The sequence below is a fragment of the Chlorocebus sabaeus genome, chromosome 14 (assembly GCF_047675955.1).
Source record: "Chlorocebus sabaeus isolate Y175 chromosome 14, mChlSab1.0.hap1, whole genome shotgun sequence".
NCBI lineage: Eukaryota > Metazoa > Chordata > Mammalia > Primates > Cercopithecidae > Chlorocebus > Chlorocebus sabaeus.
This window is the reverse complement of record NC_132917.1, coordinates 66,843,812-66,870,268: the sequence shown is the minus strand read 5'-3', so window position 1 is coordinate 66,870,268 and position 26,457 is coordinate 66,843,812. Positions and strand designations below refer to the sequence as shown.

The 26,457-nt window shown below is 37.3% G+C and overlaps 1 long non-coding RNA gene across 1 annotated transcript in view; it reads right to left on the bottom strand.

Moving 5' to 3' along the window:
- Positions 1-2,848: 2,848 nt before the first annotated feature.
- The window catches only part of LOC119627259 (uncharacterized), a 442,819-nt gene continuing 419,210 nt past the window's right edge, over positions 2,849-26,457 (bottom strand). The window contains exon 8 of the long non-coding RNA XR_005243376.2: positions 2,849-3,662. This is a non-coding gene — a long non-coding RNA (uncharacterized lncRNA). The remainder of the gene's footprint in view (positions 3,663-26,457) is intronic.

Genomic DNA, 26,457 nt, shown 5'->3' with positions numbered 1-26,457 from the left:
AAGATCACTTTGTAAGCTATGGTCCATTCGCCTTGGCAAATACTGTTTAAATATAGCATCCATAAATAAATGTTAAATAATTCATGAACATAATTTTGTAAATTCTGCTAGGCCACACCTCTCTGGGGGCATATTTATGAACATGCGTCAGCCCAGAATCAATGTGTCTGCCAAGCTCCTTGCCTCTGAGGCAGAATTCCCACATCTAGCCCAAAATGCTGCAAACGGCTCCAATTCCCCTTTAGTAGTCATCCATCATACTGTCACTTTAATTCAGATGCTGCTACTTGTTTTAATAACATACATCTTACACAAAGAATATTGCTAACACAAGAATCTTGGGGTAGATTTTTACAACCTCATAAAATGGTATTAACCCCCTGATCCCTGATGTTCTTTTCATGCAGCAGGGGCCTCTGAATGCTTTCCCTGCCCCCTCCACGCCCTCCAATCTTCCTGATGCTTATCAATAACCTTGTTCATGGGCTATATAGCACCAGGACCTGACATCAATCACTGCAGTAAAAATATTATTCCTCCAGCATTCCCCTGAAGAATTATGGAAAGAATAAAAGTGTTATTGCAGGAATTATTTAGCAAACAATAGATGGATAAAATGTATTACGGTAAGTGTTAAATTATATCACCTATTTATGGAGAGCCAACTTCAGATACCATGAAGGTGGCTCCTGCCTTTTCTAAGTAGTTCAGAAGAACAATGGCAAAGACCACAAATGATTTCAAAAGAAAACACCAGACTATCACAACTAGGATATATTCTACTGAGGAGACATTTGTTTGGGGGAATAATTTAGAAGAATGCCTCCTCCTGCCCATTTTGAATAGTAAGTTGGAATTCACAGATGAACAATGGGGATTTTATATTTAGTTGTTGACTATAGAATGCTATTCTAGGAAAGAGAGATTCTTAAGAAAATAGACGTGTGGTCTAATCACCCCCACTACCACTTAGCCACTCCTCACACTTTCTGCACACTCCTCTAAGCAGGGGTTGGGGGGACCATTTTCATTGGTGAGAGAAATATACATCTATTACAATTGGGTATTAGTTGGTTATAGAAAAGTGGACCATACCAATATTCGTAGCCTCTACCAGTGCTGGAAAATAATGTTCTCAAAATGTCAGATTAAGCCAATTACTAAAATCAGGCCTGCATTTTAAATACTATTAAGGATACCTAAACAAGGTTGGAAACCATGTTGGGTGTTTTTTTTGTTTTTTTTTGTTTTTTTTTTTGTTTTTTTTTTTTTTGACCAAGTAGTGTTTTATCAGTTAATGCAGATTTTTTTCCTTTTCTATCTTTTTTTCTTTCTTTTTTTTTTTTTTTTTTTAGGCATAATGTTACACTAGGCTCCTGGGATTCATTTGATCAACATGATTAAATTATTTCCTTACTCAGCTAGAAGGAAATTACTAGTTACCAGACATTATGTGTCTGTTAATTATGTACAATAAGGCTCTCTCCTATCACACCAGCTCCTGCATTCATGTTCTGTGCATTTTAAAGGCATTATCTTAAAAAAAATTTAAATATGGAAAAGGGACAGCTATAATTTTGTTTCATGTATTTAATAAATAAGTAATCTGTGAAATCAATGGTACAAAGTGTTTCTTTGCCCTTTGTGTCAGCGTAGACATTCTTAGGAAGAACAAACTAAAAGATTCTTTTCACTTCTGTTTTCACAAAAGAATGTTTCTCTGTCAGCTTTCTAGGGCAACAGCCAGGTCTTCTGTTACCGAACAGAGTGAATATGAGCATTGCCAAAAATACAAAAACAAAACTCTGTGATTGTGTGGTTCCTCAATGCGTTCTGCTCACCTGGGGTGGGTGATGGTGCCAAATTTACATTCCCTCCTGTAGCTCAATCTACACTAGGAACTTTCAAAAGAGATTTTTTTCTTTTTTCCTTTCTTGCAAAGGAAGAGACAACATATGGTAGCTGAGAGGCCTTATTTTGCCTCCTAATGAAATGATGTGCTTCTGTTTCATATTAAAGTGTTAATCGGTCTGAAATTAGGTCTTACCAAAAAAAAAGTGCTTTTAAAATACTTAATATGATTCATTTTCTGCAGTCAAAGCCAGATGACTTTTATTTTTGTATCAAAAAGAGAAAGTGGAAAGCTAGCTCTTCCTCTCCTGATGCCCCCACACTTCCCCATCTGTCTGCGTTTGGGACCCAGATCCAATAACCGGTTTATAGAACAGAAAGCTCTTTAGAGTCAGAGCTTGCGCCAAAGCCTAGAAGGTTTTGTTTGAGTTTGAGAATCTTCATAGGTTTATGAAATCTCAACAAATATTTCAAAGAAGGAAGTTTCACATTTGAAGTAGGTGATCCTATTAGGCGCTGAGAGACAGCGCCTTTGTTGTGGGCCCAGGCAGCATTTTATGTAAGATAGAGCTGTGCCCCATTAATATGCCAAGACATCACTTTCATGCCAGAAACAGATAGGGCTGAACTTGTTTCATGCACTTTGGCTTTCATTGTTAATAATGAATGACGAAAGTTCAGAGGAGAGGAACTAAGTGGATACTCGGCTTTAAAAGAATGAATTTTAACAAGCAACATGCCAAACTAGTCAGACACACCACTTAGATGGTCAGCAAAGAATGCACAAAGAGAGAACTCATCCTGCAACTCAGTCCACAGTCAGCAGTTCACAGGGAGCCCACTGTGGGGACACTGGTTATCCTGTGAGCCAGGAGAAGCAGGAGGTGACTCCCCTTCAAGATAGATTTGAGCTGCTTCAGGTCAAGTGAAATGTACTTCTCCTATCCCCACCTCACTCCCAAGGCCTGAGGGTGGTAGGAGGACCCAGGAGTCACAAAATTGGAAGCTCTTGTCCTGGTTTCACAGAATGGGAAGGAGATGGACATTGAAACAGGAATAAGAAATTAATTTTAAATCTTAATGGATAAAAATATTGATTAAGTGAATTAGAGCTTCTTCTAAGTAAAGCCAGTACTTGAAAATTCACAATTTCTTTTAATTTATTCCTTCCTTTCTTCTTCCTTCCTACCTTTTCCTTAGTTCCTCCTTCCTATACTTCTCCCTTTCTTCATTTTTTCCTCCTTCCTGTTCTTCCCCTTGCCTTCTTTTTCTTTTCTCCTTCCTTCCTTCATCCCTCCCTTCCACCTTATATTTATTCTTTCCTTCCTTCCTTCATCCCTCCCTCCCACCTTATATTTCTTCCTTCCTTCCTTCCTTCCTCCCTTACTTCCTTCCTCCCCTTCTTCCTTCCTCCTTCCTTCCTCCCTCCCTTTCTCTCTCCCTCCCTTCCTTCCTTAATTTCTTTCTCTTTCTTTTTCTTTATTTTACTTTATAAGTTGACTTTCTGGAGAAGGAAGTAAATAACAAAAAACACACTTTGAAGATCACTTACATAGTATTTATTCATTCAACCAATATTCATTAAGTGCTTACTTCATGCTAGATATCTGGTAGGTATCCAGGATAGAAGATTGAACAAAACACACCTAGCCCCTTCTCTCAAGAGCTCAGAATTTAAACTGCTGGCCTCAGTACAATTTCAGCTCAGTCTCGTACACTATCTACAGTCACAACTCTGGAGGATTATAACTGATCATCTGTTCCATCAGTTTAATCATCAAAGATTCCAGTTCGTTCATTCAACTTGACATCTAGAACAACAAAACAGACATTTTAGCAACTGATAGTTTAAAAAAGATTTTCCACAATAAGGAATAAAACCACATGATTTGGGAATTTAAGTGGAGATTTAAATTATCTGGAATGTCAAATTCTCTGAACAACACATTTGAGGCTGTCTTAAATATGTTGTAAGAGAGTGGGTGGGTAAGGAGAAAAGGACCCTGCACTAGTAGCCAGGACATGGTAATTGTAGCCTGTCATTCCCATGGTCTAAGGGTGACCTCCAGCACAGCCCTTCATAATTCTTAGCAGCCTGATCCATTATAGTAGTGTTTTACCGTCTGCCTTCTATACCTCACTGAATTGATGTAAAGATCAATATAAATGCTATACAAATAGAATGAATTACACTAATATCTTTTGATAGTCAAAAGCCCTGTAAATTTAAATTCTGGGCCTTCAAAGCCAAATTTTAGAAAAGAATTGCTTGATATTTAATGCCATACAAATGAGCACATTCTCATACTCTCAGTTTAGCAGAGTGCCCTAGTTTTAGGCACTTCTCTGAGATGCTGAGGCTCTTGTCCTAGCATTTAAATCAAAGCATTCTTTATAGATAATCTATAGGAATATTTCACTTTAGGTGTCAGAATTTGCTTTAGAGTATCTTCCTAGCCACATCTAGACCATGGCAGACCAGCCTTAGGGATAGATGCAATATCATTGCTTATAAAACTGCAGTAAGATATTGATTTGCTCTTTTTCCACCTTAGAAAGTCAGGCTGATACAGATGGATCATGAACTGATTACTAATTTGTATTTTTGCAAGTCTACAAAATATGGGAACTCAGTTTTGCTTATTTTTCTATTAGTTGAAACCATCAGTTGTTTCAGTGCCGCAACTGTAGACGTGCCCTGTAAGCCTTTTCAGCTGTGCCTTTGACTTGTCAACCCACTGCTGTTTGCAGTTTGATGACTGGATGTCTTTCCACATCAGCAGGATTTGGTGCACACATTCGTGTTGCTTTGTGCAGAGTTGTTCCTTTGTCTTATATAATTTGCCTCCCAGCTACCCTCATCTTATGCACCTTAGCAACCAATCCTAGAATGTCTTTCTCCCTGGAACACACACTTTTCTTCTGTGGTTTGAATTTTGGATGACATGGTCCTTGTCTCTTCTCTGGAGACTGGCCTTGGGTGTCTAATTGAAATGCCCCTTTATTTCCCTTACTTGGATCATACTCAGATTCCTATTCTCTTTAGATTATTCCTCCAAATTTGGAACCTAGCTATAGCCTTTGGACTTTTGCTTTACAATCTCTTGAAAGATAAACTCTTTCTTGATAAGAAACATTATTGATATTTCTTTTACATCCCTTCTGCTTTTTTGTACTTCAAGTATTTAGAAATGTACATTTACAAAACAATATTGTCTATAATAGCAAAAATGAGACTTACCTGTTCATCAATAAATTAGTGAAATAAAATGTACTATATTAGCATGACAGAATATTAAGCAACATTAATGACATGTATGCAGATGAATATTTACTGATATCGAATATATGCATGATATATTAAGTAAAGATAGCAAAGCACTCCTCTACAACCAATTAGTCAATTTACTATCTATCTACTTGTCTACATGATCTTGACCTATCTTTCTATCTAGTTCATTAGAGCAAATAATTGTTTACTTATGGATGGTAGGAGTATGAGCATATTTTATTTTCTCCTTTATGCATAGATATACTTCTCAATTTTCTAAAATAAATATTTATTGCCTTTGAAATAATTTAAAAAGCAACAAAGATTAAAGCAAAATAATAAGACTCCTGGCTAGTGCAGGCCTCATGGACACATTGGGAGATTACACCACGTCTTGACTCAGCACTGATTATGAGTTCTCCTAATTCCCACCATTAGCCTCTCAGGAATCAGGTACTCTATGTACAATATATGCCTTTAGCTTTTGCTCAGTAAGTTATATGAAGTAGGTATTCCGTGAATGGTTGATGAATTTAAATAAACCAAAATCTTTCTCTAGTGCACTCTGTATCTCTGTGCCCTGTAAATGCTAAGAATAAAGAATGCATTGTAAAGTGAATGGTATAACTTAGGTTCTTCATACATATAGTAAGTTTGACTGTGACTCCCACTTATTCACGACTCCTGAATTCATGTCCTCTGCCATGTGACTGTACAGTTTCTCCCCCTAAAGGCAGAGTACACTTCTCCACCCATTAACTTTAGGCTTGACTACATGTCCTGCCTATGGGATATTAGCAAACATACAAGCAGAGGATTGAAATACGCTTGCGCACTTCTTCCTTGAGCTTCTATCATCATCATGAGAAGATAATGCCTAGGCTAGTTTACAAATATGAGGAGGATGGGAAACATATAGACAAGATTTGAACCTGATGTATAATGTGGAACCGTGCTTAGTTGAGTCAAGCCTGTTTCAGCATACAAACCACCTTCTCACTGCCAGTCCAATAGCAGATGCATGAATGAGAATAAATTATTATTGCTTTAATCCAGTATGTTTATGATAACTTGTTACTTAGCACCATTATGGAATTAGCTGATCAATACATATCCTGGATGTTAAATTATATTATATCAGTAGTGCATATAAGATATTAGTAAAACTTGATAAAAAGTACATAATTCCAGATATAACAATGATCAAAACATAGTCTTCAATTACTATATATTTCCGGAAAATAGACAAGACAGGTCTAAAGTTTAAGAGTATAAAGGAATTGAGAATCCTCTTGGAAGTCAATTCAGGTCAAGTGAGCCACTCAAAACAACACTTGAGTTTTGACTGTTAGACAGAAACACCAATTTCAAATGCGGCATAGTGTACACATGTGCACCATCTAGTCCTACAGACTCAGATTTGGGTCCTTGAGAGAGAAGGAGGTAGAAGCTATAGCAGTGCATGATGACAGATTGAGTGGAACACAGAGGAAGCTCAAGTAATGACCGATAATAACTGACCATACTCGTGTGGGAGCGGATATGAGACACAGTTTAGGCTTTTCCCAAATTCTAAGATACAGCATATTGAAGAAGATGTGCTTCATAAAAATAATGGCAAGAGCCAGGGTAAAATGTGTTTTGTTACTGTTTTACAAGACTTCATTAAGATGAGCCCATTTGTTCTCACGGCCTAGTGAGGCATCAGGAAACTCAAGTTGAAAGAATGCTGTTTCACATCAACAAGCAGAGGTGGGATCTCCTCATGTTGCTGCCAAACTGGGATATTGCACTCGAGTTCACCACTAGTTCAAAACACCCAAACGTGCATCCAGGAAGTTTGTGAAGTCATGTGAAATCCTCTTTTAATGTTTTTGCAACTTTGCATGAAAATTGCTGCTCACAAGGCCATAGTGACTCAAGAAATGAGGTGTAGCATGGGTTGCCAAAGAGAAAAATCAAAGCATCACTAAAGGTGTTCTACATCTGAGAAACATCAACTTAGATATGAAAGAAAATAACTATTACTTAATTTTATAAATTAAAAACAGTCAGAGCTGCTCTTCTTTTTATTTTGAAACTTTTTAAATAAAATAGTGGCCATAGACAGATTTTACATGCTCTCGTGATTTCTACTGAACTCGTACTTTCGAAAAAATGTTCTGTTTGCTTTTGGTAAGATTTGAATTGGTCATAAGTATGTGGACACCAAAAATTAAAATGCTACTTAAACTTTTACCAACTGTTTAATATACATCAAACAACCTGCATGAATCCTTTTATAGTCTTTTTGACCTACCCTGTCTGCATCTTAATCATTTTCTTGTTGTGCCAATATTGTTTGCATAAAAGTAGGTTTATAATTTATGTTTTTTATTAAAAGGTGTCTGTAGAAAAGAGATTTACCATGGCTCTTCAGAAAATTATATTTTTAATCAGCTGTAGAAATTCATGGTACTTTCTACATATGGGGCACCTATTACAATGATCCAAACAGACCAAAGCCAACAAATAATCGTGTCTGTCTATTGTTCATTCTTAGAAGAACAAACATATGTTTTGAATGTCGTTACTGCTAAATTAGCAGGAGCAATCAGGCATCCTAGGAGAATAAAATAAAAATGCAGAGTACTATAGTATAATTACTATTTGCATTTAAATTGTGTGCAATACTTTTCTAATTCCATGTAGTAATAGTAATGTCTAACATTTACTGAGATCTTTGTGTGTGTCAATAAATAAGAGGATTACCTCAGTTAATCTTCACAACAATCACATGATATAGATACTATTATACCCATTTTGCATATGAGGGAAGAAACTGAGGTTTGGAGAGATAGAATCTCTTGTCCAAAGTTGCAGAGCTACTCAGCAGACGCAAAGATTCAAGCTTGGCAGGTTTGACTCTATTGCTCATGCTATATGGTAGGCTTTCATTATTAATCTGCTGTGCTAATGTTTGGTTTAGATACTAATTTTGACATAACAGTATTTAATGTTATCAGTAACAGAGAAAGTTCTATCATTTTGAAGGAAATAACTCTTCAGTACCTACTTCCAGAGTGGATTGTGATGGGAGAAACAAAGGATTTATCTGAAACAAAATACATTGTTTATATTTCTTACCAAAATAATGATCATGGATATGCCTAATGGTACCCAAAGATTACTCTTTCTTCAGTGATTTAAAAAGACAAACTGTAAAAGGCAACTCTTATAGATTATTAGTGTTCAAATTTTTAGAAAATGAAGTGCTTGATTGACATGCAACATTTATGGAATAAGGATAGAAGTACAAACCGGAGGTCACATGCTGTGGTCACAAACCCTGAAACGCATTTATTTATTCATTTGCTTAATGGGTAATTATTGAGCACCTACAATGTGCATTGTTGTAGGTATGAAGAATCAACAATGAACAGGTCAGACAAAACTACATCTTCATGGAGCTTACATTCTAGTTGGCAGAGGAACATATAAAAAAGTTTAAGTTCTTATAGTAATAAGTAATATGATTTAAAATAATGGAGGTGATGGCAGAGATGGAGAAAACAAGGCTCCATGTTTGTTAGGTGAAAAAGGTTGTAATATCACAGCTTCTAATTACATTAATGTAAAAAGAGGAGTGTAACATTCTGTCTTGATACTACCCTTACGCAAGGTGATGTAGATGCCTTAGTTGATTAGTGAATCACATCACTAACTGATTTCTTACTGTGAATGAATATGTGTAACTACTAATAAAATTCAAAAGTCTTGCTCATGTGGAGCTTATTAACAAATCAGAAGAAATATAATACACACGTACTAAAGTAAAAGAGAGGAGGAAGGAGCATGTCTCTTGTACCCATCCTGAAGTGGAGTTCAATCAGCAATTCAGAAGAGAAAAAATCCTAGAGGCTGGAATGAGGATGGGGGTAGGACAGGCTCCTTAGGGGAGGAAAAAAATCAAGTTTGGAATTTAAAAATAGGTGGATGGGTTATCTTTCTGACGTGCTGCTGGACTTGGTTTGCTAGCATTTTGTTGAGGATTTTTATGACTGGGTTCATCAGGGATATCAGCCTGTAGTTTCTTTGTTGTCGTTGTGCCTTGCCAGATTTTGGTATCAGGATGACACTGGTTTTGTTGAACAACTTAGGGAGGAATTCCTTTTCCTTTATTTTTTGGAATAGTTTCAGTAAGATTCATACCAGCTATTCTCTATACATCTGGTAGAATTCAGCTGTGAATCTGTTTGATCCAGGGCCTTTTTTGGTTGGTAGATTTTTATTTCTAATTTACCTTCATAACTCATTATTGGTCTGTTCAGGATTTTATCACAATCAAGGGGGCTTTTTTTCTGGGATGCAAGGATGGTTCAACATATGCAAATCAATAAATGTGAATTACCACATAAACGGAATTAAAAACAAAACCCATATGATCATCTCACTAAGCACAGAAAAAGCATTTAATAAAATCCAACATCCCTTCATGATAAAAACCCCTCAACAAACTAGGCATCAAAGGAACATACCTCTAAATAGTAAGAGCCATCTATGTGAAACCCTCCACCAACATCATACTGAATGAGAAAAAGTTGAAAACATTTCCCTTAAGAACTGAAACAAGACAAAGATGTCCACTCTTTCCACTCCTATTCAACATAGTACTGGAAGTCCTAACCAGAGCAACTAGGCCAGAGAAAGAAATAAAAGGCATCCAAATAGAAAGGGAGGAAGTCAAATTACCTCTGTCTATCAAAAACATAATTCTATACCTAGAAAACCCTAAAGATTCTTCCAAAAGACTCCTAGACCTGATAAATTACTTCAGTAAACTTTCAGGATACAAAATCAATATACAAAAATTAGCAGTATTTTTATACACCAATAACATTCAAGTCAAGAACCAAATCAGTAACTTGATTCTATTTACAGTGGATGCACACACACACATACACACACACACACACTCACACCACAAATACCTAGGAATACGTTTAACCAAAGGGGTGAAAGATTTCTATATGGAGTACTACAAAACACTGATGAAATAAATCACAGGTGACACAAACAAATGGAAAAATATTCCATGCTCATGGATTGGAAGAATCAGTATCATTAAAATGACTATACTGCTCAAAGCAATCTACAGATTCAATGCAATTTCTGTTAGGTCATCAAAGTCATTTTTCACAGAATTAGAAAAAAATTCTGAAATTCATATGAAACTAAAAGGAGCCTGAATAGCCAAATCAATTGTGACCAAAAAGAACAAAGCTAAATCCCTTAAATTACCTGACTTCAAACTATACTACAAGGCTGTAGCAACCAAAATAGCATGGTACTAGTATAAAAATAGACATATCGACCATATAGAACAGAGAACACAGAAATAAAGACACATACTTACAACCAACTGATCTTTGATAAAGCTGACAAAAATAAGCAATGGGGAAAGGACACCCTGCATAATAAAGAGCCCTAAGATAGCTGGCTAGCCATATATACACAGAAGAATGAAACTAGACTCCTACCTTTCACCATATACAAAAATTAACTCAAAACAGATTAAAGACTTAAATATAAGGTTTCAAACTACAGAAATCCTAGAAGAAAATCTGGGAAAAATTATTCTGGACACTTGCCTAGGCAAAGAATTTATGACTAAGACCTCAAAGCAAATGCAATAAAAACAAAACTTGACAAATAATTAAACTAAAGAGCTTCTGCACAGCAAAACAAACAATCAATAAACAGACAACCTACAGAATGGAAGAAAATATTTGCAAGTTATGCATTTGACAAAGGACTGATATCCAGAATCTATAAGGAATTTAAACAAATCAACAAGAAAAAGAAACAAATAACCCCTTTAAAAAGTGGCAAAGGACGTGAACAGACACTTCTCAAAAGAAGACATACAAGCAGCCAACAATCGTGAAAAAATGTTCAACATCACTAATCATCAAAGAAATGCAAATTAAAACCACAATGAGGTACCATCTCACACCAGTCAGAAAGGCTATTATTAAAAAGGGCAAAAATAACAGATGTTGGTGAGGATGCAGAGACAAGGGAACACTGATACATTGTTGGTGGGAATAAAAATTAATTCAACTCCTATGGAAAACAGTATACAAATTTCTCAAAAAAATGAAAAATGGAACAACCAGTCAATGCAGCAATCCAATTACTGGGTATATACCCAAAGGAAAATAAATCATTTTATCAAAAAACTCCTGTACTCAAATCTTTATTGCAGCATTATTCACAATAGCAAGTCACAGAATCAACCTAAGTATCCATCAACAGCAGATTGGATAAAGAAAATATGCACATATACAGCATGGAATACTAGACGACACAAAAAAAGGATTAAATCATGTCCTTCATATAAACATAGATGTTTCTGGAGGCCATTTTCCTAAGTGGATTAACATAGGGACAGAAAAAAAATACTGCATGTTCTCACTTATAAGTGCGACCTAAGCAATGGGTACCATGGGCATAAAGATAGAGACAATTGACAATGGGGGCTCAAAAATAGGGGAGGGAGAGAGGGGGGCAAGGATTGAAAAACTACTTATTGGTTACTATGCTCACTATATGGGTGATGGGTGAATAGAAGCCCAAACCCCAGCATTGGACAATATACTCACGTAACAAACCTACATATGTACCTTCTGAATCTAAAATGAAAATAAAAATAGGTAGAGTTTGATTAGGCAGAGACATGTCAGTCTGTCCTGGAAGATTTTTGAAGAGAGTCTATGTCTGTCCTCTTACCCCTCTCCATTCATATCTCTATTGCAGCAATTATTTTCTCCTGGTGAACCACACGCAACCATTTCCAGAGCTCTTATGGCAGGCAGAAGTATAAGAAACGTGATGACACAGAGTCTTGGACTAAGAGGTGAACTGTGGGGTTGGGGGGTTTTCCAGCCATGTGATCTTGGCCATGTCACCTAACCTCTCCGGGCCTCAGTTTTCTCACTTGAAGAAATGGCACAACAATAATTTCTCTGCCCCTTTCTCAGGACTACATGGAGCTTAAATGAGAAAAAGTGATGATGTGGAAATGCTCTCGCTGGACCATAAAGTACTATACAGCTACTAGGGCCTGGCAGGCACTCCTCTCTAAAAGTAGGCAACACAAAAGAGACATGTCTTATAGAGATTTTAGAAATTACCTTACCCAATCCTTAAATTTTGCAGATTAGGGAAACCAAGGATCACGGTAGTTAATGAACATCTATGAGAACACACTACTAGAGTGTGGCAGAACCTACTTCCCTAGTTTCTAGACTCTCAGTGTTCTTTCTACCATGCACTATTGGTTGAACCATGGCATTGCATCAGTACTAAAGGAAAACTGCATTAAAGGGAAGAACCCTGAAAAAAAAAAAGCCTCTGAGTTTAACTTCAGATGTGCAATTAGTGTCTTGGTCCCAGCTGATGCCTTGATTCTGTTTGCTCTGGAAATAGTATTTTAGCCAGCACCTGTGAGGTGTCACTACCTCCCACCCCAGGCACTTTCCATGTGGCAAGACAGTAAGACTTATAGCAGACTAAACTGAGAGAGTGTTACCTACTTAAACTGTTTTTCTGACTTAATAAGAATTTTTCATCTACAGCAAGCCATTTTAAAATATTGTCTATACACAAACAGTCACTCTGAATAATAGGTCTGCACACAGTAAATGTCACCTCTCTAAATCACAGGAGACCTCGGCAGCACAGCACAGGAGGCTCCATAACAGTTTAAACTTCAGCCTCCCATTTATTATGGATGTGTTTATAAATCTCAGAGGGCACTCTTCTGCCTCCTGGGAAATCCAAAAACGGTGCCGCTGTTTGTCAGGGTGACTCGTCCTGGATGTTGAAGTCCTGGCCATGCTTCTTACACCCAGATCCCATTTGGCTCCAAAAAGGGTCAGCCAAGGTTGTTGTCAAAGATGCCATTTTCTCATCTTTAATGACCAAAAAACTCTGTTCCAGCAAAAGTATATGGGACTTTGAAAACTGAGGGGTTTTCAGAATAGATGTGGGAACTTTCTTTCTTTACTTTTTTTTTTCCCCTTTACCTTGAATAAATGATCTTCTCTACAAAAGTGCTTTGAGTTTCTCACATGAGGGAAGCAAAAGACAGCTTACACAGCAATGGCATTGAAAAACTCCTTAGCCATTCCCATCTGTCTTGGTTAGTATGAATACTTTAGCATTAAGTGGAGAAAAGGAGAATCCATCAATAGTTAATAACTGACCTTAAGATGGGAATTCAAAGTTCACCACAATTACACCCAAGTGTCAGGGAACACACATGGGACACTATCAATATATTTGAGTACAAGAGCCTGGGATGGCAAATTTAAATACCATCAGGAAAGAACTGGGCATTATTTCATGAGAAAATATTGTTACTATGTCCGCCAGCCCATGCTCAGATACTCAGGACCAAAATTCTCAGTTAGGAATAATTGTGGGAGGTAAGCATAATCTAAAAGAGCAAGTAAGAATCAAGCTGAAATTCCATCATGGGGTGAGGTTGTAAACAAAATGTTTCTTAGATTCAAAGGCAGATTGTATTTTAAAGGTGGAAATGAGATTCAGTAAAAGATTAAAAGAAAATATGTTTGTGCTGAGATACTCAACATGGATTGTCATCAAGGATGTGCAAATTAAAACCACAATGAGTTATCACTACACTGGAATGGCTAAAATTAAAAAGATCATCAACACCAAAAGCAAAACAACTAGAATTCTCTCTCATACTGTGACACTGCTGGTGGGAGTGTAAAAGTGGTACAACCACTGTGGAGAACTATTTTCTAGTCTCTTACAAAGCCAAATGCACACATATTTTATGACCCAACTATTTCATTTCTGGGTACTTACCTTGAAGAAATGAAAAGTATATGTTCACAAAAAAGACTTGTCCAAGAATGTTCATAGCAGTTTTATTCATAATGGCAAAAATTTGGATGGGAGGAAAATGTCCATCAAAAAAAGTAGTAAACCTGGCAGCATAGTCACAGAATGAAATATTAATTGACAATACCAAGGAATGAATCATAGAGGCAAGTACATCGATAGATCTCACAAACTTTGTGTTGAACAAAATCAGCTAGACACAAAAGAATACATCCTTATATTATTCTATTTAAATAAAGTTCAAGAACAGGCAAAACTAGTCAATGGTAATAGAAATCAGAATAGTGGTTCTCTCTGAGGGTAGAGGGGGACACAAAAAAGAGACGGAGGAAAATCCCCTGGGAGGGATGCTTAGTGTTCCTTGCATAGGTGCATATAGACAAGTTAAATTTTGGACTTAAGTTCTACTCATTTTATCTATTCATTAATTTATGTAATTATACCCCGCTTAAAACAAAGATAAATATATGTGGATTAAGAAATGTAAAACTAATTGTCTTCCCATTGCTCATGATTATAAAGGCTTGCTACTCAAATGGTGGGCCACAAGGCTGTCAGCTGGGTGTTTTCCAGGAATGTAGAATCTGGCTTCAGACCCAACCTATTGAGTCAGAGTGTGAAATTTAATAAGAAACCCAGAAAATTCAGATGCACATGAAAGTCTAAGAAGCATGGTTATAATAGCTTTGGTTTTTACAGAAAATCATAACACCCATTCATCCCATTTCAGACAAAAGCAGGACCCTTCGAGGGAGTTGCCTCAACTCCATTTGTATAGTACAAAGGTTGTTGTTAATCAAAGTGCACCGTCAAGTCCTCGTTCAGCCAAGAAGTGGACATGTCCCTTAGCTAGGCCAAGCAGATTCTCTGTCCTTAGATATTGTCTCTAAATGGAAGAAAGCAAACATTGAACAATAGCTGAAGTTCATTCATTCAATGATGGTGGCAGATGAGACACGTGCATGGTTCTTGCTGCCACCATCTCTTCACTCTTAGATTTGTCTGTGTTAGGAGCCTGGTTCTCTACTCCTGTATTGAATTCTGTGAGTTACCTGTTTCTTTCCAGTAAATTCACTTTTGGTTAGGTTAACCAGGCTTGGATTCTGTTGTTTGCAACCCAGATCCTTAACTGATATTCTGCATTGACTCGTCTAAAATATTTAAGGACTCTAAATGTAGTTTTTCATTGCATGGCAAAAAGCTGATTGTGATTTTGTTTTCTGAAAGCTTTTTTTTGTTTGTTTTCAGAAAACTGAGTTATGAGGCACTATAGGCCAGTAAAAAAGATCACCTTAGAATCTTCCATACCATCTCATTTTATCAATACAACCTCAAGAGACTTAAGTCCCCAGAAGTTTCGACCTTTATAAAATAATTACCCTGGTTGTGGCCATTCACATTTATTCTTCTCTGTTTTGCTATATACCTTGGAATGACAAATGGGGTAAAAATCAGTGGGAACCCTTAAAAATCAACCACAAAGAGGTAGAATTAATTTGAAATTCAGAGACTGATAAGCTGTTGCCTGGGTGGCCTGCTCACACTTTAGAATAGTATTTCTGAAATAAATATGACATTGCCAAGTTTGGGGGAACAAAAATTAGTCTTCTGGTAGAAGATTGACTGCTGTGTAATAGAAGTCTGCTTTCAATTTTTCTTATTGCATACAAAAACAGTAAGAATCTTTTTGTGTTAAAAGTGAAAGCTCATTAAACTTTTTCATTCAAGTAGACGTTGACAATAGCACAATAATCCCTTTGCTTTCTTTTTTAAACCAAAGACATTGGTTGTGATAAAATCTATTGTTTTTTCATAAATATAGTTAATTTTAAAAGAAAGACTCAACTTTTGAACTTACTTATTTTCAATTAAATATGACTTCCTTGTTAACTTTGTGTAAACACACACACACACACACACCCCAAAAATGTTTATTTTCACTTTTATTGTCATCTACAAATGGGGATTATTTTAAAAAATATAAATGAACTTCTAAATTTGCACTGTGAAAGACTATACAACAGAATACCTCCTACTTGGTTTTCAAGGAATAAGTGTCACATTGAATGGGACTTGATCACCCATCATCACAGCCATGGTTACAAAATGAAAATAAATTATTTCTGTATTTTGGAGAGACTCTTTTCTGGGACCAGGGACCATAGTACAGAAATATTTTAAATGAAGGGGAAAGGGATGACATGGCAGATACTACTAGTTCCCTACCTAGAGTCTATTTCTCTTTTCTTCCTTACTAATAGGACCTGGGTTTATTCTGGGCTGCAATGTACCAGTTAAAATACTCCATTTTCTGGCCTTCTTCACAACTACATATGACAATAAGAGATAAACAGAAGTCATTGAGTTGGGATTCCTGGAAAGTTCCTTAAAAGACTGACTATAGAGATGGTTCACTCTTTTATCCCCACCTGTATTTCTCCTTTTGTGCAGAATATACGTGTGATGACTGAAGCACCCACTGCCATCTTGAATAATGAGGAGTCTTTGAGGTTGGAAGCCTTTTGAGGACTACCAAACCTTGCTAGAGATATGAGTCTCTATTCTATATGGGGCTCTTCTGTTAGGCATAGCTAAATCTAAATCTAATTCTAAATGATACAGGTGGGTATTGCTTTCTTTATGTTCTATCTCCTGTGGGTTTGTCCCTCAGAATCACAAAATGTTAGAGCTGAAAGAAAAGTCAGAACATCTAGGCAAAATTCCTCATACTGTAAGTAGGAAGAGGCCCAGAGAGTTTCAACGATTGCCCGAGACCCTGCCAGAGTTATTTATCAAGTATCCATTAGAATCAGAATTTATCAAGCACACATTTTTATGCCTGTCAATGCAATGCAACACCTTCCAGGACCCAGGACATCCGTCTTCTTTCCAGGATACCTAATGTGCCTCTAAATGCATCGCCTTCCCTTGTTGAAATCTATAAAGTAGTGCAGATCTAATATATACTTTAATATTAAAAATATTAGGGAGAGAAGCTTGTCTTTTTAAGCTCTACCATGCCTCCATAATAAATATGGGATGACAGAGAGTCAATGATCATTTTTATTCCATTCCTATGCGTGTACGTGCACATGCACGCCTGTGTGTCTGTTTCAAGGAGAGATAGTAGTAGTGTGAAAGCCATTTTTAGAGGAAGCAACTCAAACCGCTGACGGACAATGATGCCTGACAAGCATTTCTTTTATTGAATAATCCAGTTTACAAATGCATCCAGACAGACTGAGGAGACTTGACTGGGTTGAAAATATGACAACCACAATCAAAACCCAGAAGGGAACTGCCCTGTGAATCATAAGGTTAGGACAGGGAGGTTTCTCCTCAATGAACTCAGCTAATTATAGTAGGTCCCCTGGTCAAGATATACACTGTTCTCCTCTATAGCAAAATCCTGTTCAGGAAAAAAAGAAGAGAATTGAATTGCTCTAAGTACTTTGCAAGATCTGCTACTTGTGCTTGTTTGAAAGATTCGGAAGCATCGTGGCCTGGGTGCAGACTGACAGCTGAAAGTAAATCAAGACAGCAGTTGGGGAAAAGGCACTTGAGTAGCCAACTTGCCTATTTCATAGATCCTTACAGAGAATATAGGCATGCTGGGGCATTTTTGTCTTAGCAATTACTACTGAGATTTGCCATTGCAGTGATCCATGGGGATTCACTGAAAAGGTTAATAGCATCTATCAGATTTACAGGGTACAACAAGGAAGATGGCACATTCCCCCAGTGTAAGGTGTAATGTCACCTGTGTGGGCTGAACAGTCCACATTCATTACCATTCATTGTCCAAATGGCCTGGGTTTTAACCAGCCTTGGAATGTAATCTGTCAACAGTTGAGCATTCATCGCATGAGAGGTAGCAGGAGAAAATAGAAGAGAGAAGACAACAGAACTGGCATATTGTGCTATCAGCTGATGGACCTTCTACAAAAGTTAAGACTAATCAGTGCCTGCAGTGAAAAGTTGAGACAGTGTAAGGCCAAGGTGAAAGTAAATATACAGACCTTGTAGTGCAACTCTTAAAAATAACTTCATTAACACACCCACAGGCATGCTTCCAAAGCTCGGGGTAAAGCTGTTGTTTCTCATCCACTCATTCTTACACAGAGTTTTCAAAAAGCTGTTCAGATTTGTGTAAATATGTGACTGTAATTGGCTTTCCGATTTCACAGCTTATCAAAGGCATAAAGGGGGGCTCACCGACATTTCAAAGACAATAAGCACATTTGATGTGATGGTCTATGATTCTTCCCAATGTGTTTAACCCGCTATTGGAGAAACAGATGGTTAGATTTTCTAGGAAGCTTAAAACAGAAGCTGAGCTAATACAAAACTGCTCAGCTATCAGACGGGGCAAATCCATTCTATCGCTTTTTTTTTTTTTTTTTTAAATCACAACCCATCAGAAGAAGGATTTAGCTTCACAAAAAGATATTTACCAGGAAGCTTTCTGCAGAAGAGAAGGACATGCTTTGTTAAACCAGATGCATTTTATTTTTCCTGGAACCAAGATTTATGAAAGCAGTATGCTCATATTTCTCCATATACAGTAATTGGAACTCATTATGCTAATTGTATTTCCATTATCACTAATTAACAATCAGAGTGACCTGGCCCACAGTCTAATTTGTCTTTAATCTGTTTTTGTATAGGGAGTTTTACCCTGTAATTTCAAGGTGATAATTCTATTCAGTGGAACTTTATGAATTACAGAAGGTAACATTTTTGATACCCTATGCTATCCTCTTGTAACTGTTTGGGGTGAAATGGGGAAGCAAATGTATATACCTATATGTGCCCTCTCAATGATGAGCTAGATACTTAACCCACGACATCATAAGTGCATCCTTCATGATTCTTGCCTAGACTGAACTTCCAGTCAAAGAAAGGCACAGTTGTCCATACTCAAACTCTAGCTTTCAATTTAAAATATGTAGCACTTCGTATAAGAAGTTAGTATTTTCTGTCATCAAGAAATATTTGTAAGGTGTTAACTGATCTTTAGACGACACATTTCAAGTATCGTCTAAAGATCAGTTAACACCTTACAAATATTTCCATGTGACAAATCGCTTATAAAGTGGCAAAGGACAGGTTTGAATCATGAAGAAACTCCCTTCTCATAAAATGAGCTATCCAAGGGAGAGAGAAGACACAGCTTGATATTCCTTTTTAGAAGATATGTTTATTTGTTGGGAAAATGTGTAGCAGCGGGATGGGGGAAGAAGCCAGATTTTTAGCCCAAGCTTTTGAGTTAAGTCCCATTCCAATGCTTAATCAAGAATACCACCCTTTCTGAACTTTTGTTCCTTCAGCTTTAAAACTGAGATAACATATTTGAGGTAAAGGTTCAAGGTGACAAACAGCAGTGGTTAAGAGTAAAGGCTTGGAAATCAGACTGACTTTTAAAATTTGGACTCCACCACATATAAGCTGACGGTCTCAAGGAAAGCCTCAGTTTCCTTATATGTATATTTTAAATGGGCATTAAAAAATAGTTCCTTCTCACATAATTCTTTTGAGATAAAACTAAATAGAGACTAATGTATATACGATTTTTGCGAAGCTCCTGACCCATGGTAAGCCTATAACAAAGGCTGGTTCTGATGTTGGAGAAGAAGTCACATTCAAGTGCTTAGAAAACAGGAAGACATTTCACAGGGATGTGACAATCGCTAAGGGCCAAGATGTTTGGTTTCATCCTGGGGATTGAAACTGAACATCGTCAGTGCTCGCAATTGTGAAGAAAATACTTCTATGAGAAGGACAGAGAATACTATTGACAGAGACAGGTATTAAAGGAGACAGAGCACTACGAAAACTGCACTTAAGAAATCAATTTTAGGCCAGGTGTGATGGCTCACACCTGTAATCCCAGCACATTGGGAGGCCCAGGTGGGCGGATCACCTAAGGCCGGGAGTTTAAGATCAGCCTGGCTAACACAACAAAATCCTGTCTCTGCTGAAAATACAAAAATTAGCTGGGCGTGGTGGCAGGCGCCTGTAATCCTAGCTACTTAGGAGGCTGAGGCAGGAGAATCGCTTGAACTGGGGAGGTGGAGGCTGCAGCGAGTTGAGATCGTGCCACTGCACTCCAGCCCAGGCAACAAGAGTGAAACTCCATCTCAAAAAAAAAAAAAAAAAAAAAAGAAAAGAAAGAAAGAAAGAAATGAATTTTAAAGACTATGCTTCGACTTATTCTAAAAATCCTTGGAAATTTCTGAAGGCAAGCATCTGATACATTTTCTCATACACTGGCTTCTAATCTGTGGTAAGCAATGCCCCAAATGGCACCTAGACTTATAGGTTTCATTAGATCTAGCTTCTTAGACTGATTGACTTGGTTTTCCTTTATAAAGTCAGCAACGATGAGTTCTCTGGGAAAAAAAAAAAAAAAAAAGAAGCCCTTCTGTAATATCCTACCCCACTGCTATCCAGTCCTCTGCCAACACATGAGACCCAGCTGGATCACCATGCCTTTTCTACCGCACTAGAAAATACTTCTCATGTTTTCAGGGAGCCTAGGTTCTTAGTTTGGCCTCCTATGCCTTGACAGGGAGATTTTTCTGAAGCTCCCAGGGTCTCAAACAATTGTAGCTCTATACCAAACCCTGGTTTCACAGGCACACACACACACAAAAGTGATTTGCTTTTCCTTGTCCATGGCATAAATCATGAGATATCACCTAATCAACGAAATAATCTTAATCAATGCTTCACCGTCTGGCTTTCCATAACAATTCTAACTCCCCGTTGATGTTTTCCATCTTCCCTTCTGTTAGACCAGATGGTGCATGTTCTAGCCTCTTTATTATCTTTTTCTGACCACAGTACTCTGTCCAAAGATTGTTGTAAGAAACCTCTTGTGCTGTCAGCAGCAGTGGCTCTGTTCTGCCTGTGATACATCAGGATGATTCAGGCAGCCTTTGCTAATGATTCCCTATTTCTAAATCCAAGCTTTTTCCAAGGTCACCTCCTGACTAGTCCATAATTATTTGATAACAAAACCACTTTGATCTTCATGTATCCATTGTGAGCTTTCTTTTCCAGGTAGTAGCAGAGTCCAATGGAAGTACTTCCCATATGGCATGATGCTTTCTCACTAGAAGAGTTTGCAATCAGCATCCACCAAAAATCACAAATGTCTTCTTTCTTATTAAGAAAGGAAAAAGAGTCATTATACCTCCACGCTGAAAAAGTTGAAACAGCAGATTTTTCTCACATACATCACAGCTTAATTATATTAATCTTCCTAGACAACTATCTTCCATTTGTTTTTATGTATAAGCCATAATGCATATGAAAAAAAACCCTTGAAGTAACTGACATATCTGAATATCAGTGGCACAGTAGCTCAAAAAGAAGATGATGGTGAGTGAATTAAATCTGTGGATGATTTTAAATATTAATAGCAACAATCAAACCTATCATTTTCCTGCTCTGTGTGTATATTTGTATATATGTTTAAAACTATCAGCACCAAATTAATTCCCAGATAGCGATATCCTATCTCCAGAAGTCATTTTAAAAATGATATCCCCAAACAAGCTGTTTTACTGGACTTTTTCCTGATCTCCTCAAAACATAAATTCACATGATACAATGGATAGGAAATATAATGGATATATTAAGTTGAATGAAAACATCGGTATCTAAAGTCCAAAGAATACGTGTCAGTCACTGGGTGGATACATACACTAACTTGCCACCATTTTTCTGTGGTATCTGACAGAACTGAAACAGTATGGAAAGATTTCATCAGAAAAGTTTTTCAACTTTTTTTTTAGGAAGATAGATCTGCAAGTATTCCCTTTATTCCTAATGACTATAGAATGTAAATCTTGTTATAACCCTATTTCACGTAAATTTTATCTCGGAATGAGGTAGATTTCCTTTTAGGCAATTTCTTTTTTTATTTGTTTCTCTCTGACCAGCAAGCATAATATGTGCTTGGTCCTTGGGTTAAGATGGATCCCAGTAAATTCAAACTTTTCATGCTGTGACCATCTTACCATGGGGACATATTAACTGTATTGTCTTACCCAAACAGTGTCTCTCACATTTCCAATCTGACTACATGTAAAGAATTTCTTATAGCTCCCATAATCAGTATTTGAATCTTAAAGCATCTTCCAAACCACACACACACACACACACACACACACACACACACACACACACACGGTATAGTCACTAGGCTATGGTCGAAGCTTCTCATTTTCTGCTTGTCCACATGACCTTAACTTACTTATCTAAGGAAAAACAGCAACTAGGATTGGATTTTTTTTCCTCTCTAGAAATTTAGGACAATACTAAAGAATGCAATTTTATACCAAGCACTGTATCAATAGAGGTTAACATGATTAAACATCTTTCCTGAGCCTTAGCAAGAACTTTACAAGATTCTTACTTTACTGGTGAGGTTTCTAGGATTTGGAACATTTTTAAATCCTCTTTTCTGTTCAAGAGGAGAAATGGAAATGTTTCATTGTGCAATTGATTATATTCTTGTTCTCCAAGTGCATGCTGCCTGATGATTTGCATGTGGGGACAGCCAGAAGGTCTCTGAAACATTTCCCTATAAAACTGTTTCCTTGTTGATAAGCTTTCCCATAAGCATGGCTGAGGAAAACGGGTCAGACTGTATTTCTGAAGCTGTTTAAAGAAACATCTTCCAAATTGAGCAATATACTCTAGGCTTTCATAAAGCGTCTAAAGTGTTCAAGTTTTCCACAAGTCAGGCCAGAGAAAAATCCCAAATTTCTCCCCTTTCTCCTGCTCTTCCCAGTACCTGAACATGGTCTTCATCCTGCACAAACTTTGTTATCTCACCTAATTACAACAGGCGCTCTTTCAAGAGGGGGGCGGGGCGGTTATTGTCCTTTATTTTCTATATATCACAAAGTGTTATTAGATATAATCTCTCCATTTTTATTCCAAGTAGAACAAGATCATTGTTAATTAATTTGCAAAGACTTTTAAAGGTGTTTTAGACATGGTCTCCAGGTTGTTTTTATAATTCCACATCTTTTACACTTTTCATTATTTCATTGTTACTTCAAATAGAAAGCAAACGTGAATTGAGAAATTTAGCTGGAATCTCTATTGTTGCAAATTGTTCAGAGACCTAATGTTCTGTGTAATATATTCCTTTGGAATCTTGTTTCTTGTGAGGATTTTATTCCCTCTTGCCATGCACACTGCCTGTGAAACCTGAGGTTCCAAATTCAGAAGTAGGGTGGGTGTTACGTTCCTCAATAGGAATCTCATGGAATGGTGTGTGACATGATTCTGACCAGGATGGTTGATTTCAACTTCATTCAAAATTAGCTGATGCTAACTTATTTGTGCCTAGTGAACATAGGTGTTCATTTCTTTTTTTTCATTCATTCATGCATTTACTAATTTAATATTTATGAAATAAGTCTCTACGTGATAATCCCTTTGTAGGCTCCTGAGATATGGGATAATTAAGATATAGTTACTGGCCCCAAGAAACACATAGTTTAGATGAAAAGACCATACCTAAATGACTAAACATAAGTTTATGAGAGCAGGGATTTTTCAGTCTTAATAAACAGCTGTCATAGTACCTAGAAGTGCCTGGCACATCAAAGGCCCTCAGTGAATATTTGTTGAATAAACCAATGACTAATATGACATAATGATGGCAGAGGCTTAGTCTATCTTTTCACTGTTACATCCCCAACACCTAGAACAGTGCCTAGTTTGTAAAAGGAATTCAATAAATATTTAGCACTAGCAATGGGACTGGCACGTGATTGGTATTTGATGATGATGATGATAACAATGATAATAAAGAAAACATTAATACTATGTGTCAGTACTTGCACCATCTCCCAAAAAATTATTTAATCTTCATAACAATCCTATGAGATTGAAACTGTTACTATTCCCATTTTCAGGTGAGAAAAAGTTAAGTAAGTAACACATCTAGGGCACACAGTTAGAATCATGGAGCCGAGATTTGAAAGTAAATGATCTGCTTCAAGAACACACCCTCTTCAACACTTTGCTACCTGCTCAATGCATGTCTGTTCAATTGACTTATATTCGACCACAGCCAGGCTTTTGAGAGTTAAGAATAACAGGCTAACTGGTCTAAATGTTATTCTCTTGTTTTGTTTTGGTTTTTTTTTGATCCCTAATACCATGGACTATGTTACTCATATTTTTCTAGCACTTCACTGCTTGAACATATAGTACTCCATGGAATCTTCACTTACTGAACGTAGTTTTTGAGAGATATTTTAGAAGGGTAACTCTACCTATGGTTTGTAAAAGATGTCGAAGGAGGAAAAAACAAAACAAGAGAGCAAGAAAGATTCCTGAGGAAGAGTCTGAATAATGGGGACTTCTCTGAACAAAGAAGATGGCTGTAGGAGTAGAAATAATGTGTTCATTAATAGGTAGGGATTGCCTAGCTATGGCCAGTAAAGGAGAAAAAGATCATGTCAGTGGTTGAAGCACAGCTAAGGGACTGGAGGTACTATTGATTGAAAATTTTAAAAAGTATCCCACCACAGAGTTTGGCAAACTACAGTCCATAGACCTGATCGGGTCCACCACCTATCTTTATGAAACACAGCCACATCCATTGGCTTACATATAGTCTATGCCTTCTGTCCTGTTACAGCAGCATTGTTCAGTAGTTGCAATAGAGACAATATGACCCACAAGCCTCCAATATTTTCCCTGCTTACTATCTTGGATTCCAACTACATGTCCTTTATCTGCTTTTTTTTTTTTTTTTTAGATGGAGCCTAGTTCTGTTCTGTTGCCTAGGCTGTGTAGCGCAGTGGTGCGATCTTGGCTGACCACAACCTCCGTCTCCCAGGTTCCAGCGATCCTCTGGCCTCAGCCTCTCGAGTCGCTGAGTTTACAGGTGCCTACCACCCACACCCAGCTAATATTCGTATTTTTAGTAGAGACGGGGTTTCACCATGTTGTCCAGGCTGGTCTCAATCTCTGAATCTCAGGTGACCCGCCTGCCTCGGCCTCCTAAAGTGCTGGGATTATAGGCGTGAGCCACTACACCTCTAGTGGCAGCGAGAGCTCTCTCTGTTCTTGAAAGGGTGCAAGGATGTTTCAAAATGTTCAGTTAATTAATCTATGTCGCTGAACTCTGAAACTGGGATAGACATGCTTTCAAAACAAATCCCCTGATAAATAAATTATGCATATATTAACCTCACCGATGCAGAGTCCCAAGGCACCCAACTATAATTGAATCAATTTAGTTCATTACAACTCAAATATATTTGTTTAACACTTTTTTCAGGGCTAAATGGGCAGTGACAAAATGAGTACAGGCAAAGGTGATAGTTCGGTGGATAAAATAGAGTAGTAGTTATAACCTCACCGCGATGTTAAAGTGGTCAGACACAAGGAATTCCACCAAAAAGAGCCCATTTTCCTTCTCCTACAATAACTTCAGGTTTCTTCTTTTCTTTCCTCTTTATCTACCCCTTAAGGCCACCTTTAAGTGCTACTTTCTCTGAAAGAAGTGCAGTGAAAACAGCACTTCTGTGGGAAGTCAGTGACACATACTGGCTCTCTTTGGTCACTTCCTGGATGATATTACTTATTAAACCATTTAGGTTTCTTGACATTCCTTTTTTCTCTTAAGTAGTGATAATTTCCTACAAGTTGAATGGAAGGAGAAGTCCTACTTTTCTCTAGAGATCATGTCCAGGTCTAAGAGCTCTCTTTCTAAGGTTTTGGCTTCATTTGGACACCTCACAGCTCTGACTCCTTTTGAAATGTCACATGTACATTCATACCTTATGTAGTAGCTGGATACGTCCCCCACATGATATGTCCACCTGGAACCTCAGAATGTAACTTTATTTGAAATAAAGGTCTTTCTAGAATAATAAAACTCTAGATTAGCGTGGGCTCTAAATCCAAGAATAGGTGTCTAGATAGGAGACAGAAAAGAAGACACAGACACAGGGAAGAGGCCAGGTAGAGATGGAGCCAGAGACTATTGTTATGCCTACAAGTCAAAGAGCATTAAGGATTGCTGGCAGCCACTAGAAGCTGGTAGGTGGGCATGGCACAGATTCTCCCTCAGAGCCTCCATAAAGGAACCCACCTGACCGACATTTTTTTTTTTTTTTAAATTCTGGCCTCCAGAACTGTGAAAGAATAAATTGTTGTTTCAAGCCACCAAATTTATGGTAATTTGTTACAGCAGTCCTAGGTAATCAATATACTTTATTATATAATTTGTCTTCTAATTCTCTATGCTCCTAAAAATTGGGATCATTGCTATGTGCCATTTTTTCTTTCTGTCTTAGATTGCTACGGTGTTTTTTGGAAATTTTACAATGGGTTCTTTGTTAAGTAACAAGCCACAGATCTTGAGAAAACACATTCAT